This window comes from Labeo rohita, chromosome 5 (genome assembly GCF_022985175.1).
Source record: "Labeo rohita strain BAU-BD-2019 chromosome 5, IGBB_LRoh.1.0, whole genome shotgun sequence".
NCBI lineage: Eukaryota > Metazoa > Chordata > Actinopteri > Cypriniformes > Cyprinidae > Labeo > Labeo rohita.
In genome coordinates, this window is record NC_066873.1 from 45993576 (window position 1) to 45994871 (window position 1296).

Here is a 1296-nt window from a genome sequence, read left to right on the forward strand (position 1 = left end):
GTTTTTTGTTCTAAAAACTGCAATAAAATAAAGAGCTTCAAAAATGCTCTTCAGAAACCTACGGGTTATTACAAAATAATAAAGTAGCTTTAGAATGGAACATCATAATTTAACATGTAAAAAATACAAATTAATACTAAAATATGATATGACTTCAAAACAGAACCCATACTCTAAATATACACGCCAGTAGGTGGTGGCAAATCACTGTCTTATTAAGTCATTCACCTTGCATTCCATTCAGAAGAGTACATTCCTCTGCCCTAATCCCTTCAAAGGGAAAATCTAGAACAGGTATGTATACATAAATAAATACATGCATATATATATATATATATATATATATATATATATATATATATATAACCAGAACACATCGATTCTATGTCAAATCTAGAACAATTTAAAATTCACTGTGGTGTGTGTGTGTGTGTGTGTTTGTTCTGTGTGTTGACTCCTCCCTCTTTTTGTGACAGGCATCACTGTATCTTGCTGCTAGTAAGATACAATCTTGTTTTCCACCTAATAAATATTAAAATTGTGTTTTCTTGTTTAACATTTTGAAGTCAGGGCAAAGTGTTTCAAATTTGGACTAAAACTTCTTTCTAATTTCTTCATAATTAAGGCAGCTGGTGAGGAAGTGTTGCTCTTTCTCCGCTTCCCCATGGTTACAGTATGGGCAGGTGCAGCTCTCTTTGGGCACCCAGGTCTGTCGATATCTGCCTGTCTCTAAAATTAAGATTGCTCAGTCTGTACCTTGACATTTCTCTTCTTAATTTACAGTCTTTCACTGTACTCAGATATTCAGCAGTGTAATCTCTATTTAGAGCCAAATACCATTCAAGTTTATTTTGTTTTTCTGTTGTTTCAGTCCAGCAGGTTAGATAATTTTTCTAATTTGGTGGGGCCGAATGCTGACTGTTGTTATGTTAGTTTGTTTTGACTTTTTTCAGGGTTCACCTCATGATTTTTAAGGGCTTTAAATTGCTAAGAGTTTGGGGTTATGCATTTTAAGGGCTTCAATCTGATTTTTGTCCCATTTTTCAAATTCTTGATTTATTGGGGAGAGGACCCCACACTTCACTACCATATAATGCAACAGGCTCTATGCCTGATTGGAATATTTTGAGCCAGATTCTAATTAGTATTTCAATTTGGATAATTTTTTGATGGCATAAAAGGGCCCATCTGATCTCATTTTGTCAACAAATGTAAAATGTCAATAAGCTTAATATTGCGCTATAGTAATACAAACCCAAGTCCAACACAATCTTCAAAAACTCTCTCTCTCTCTCT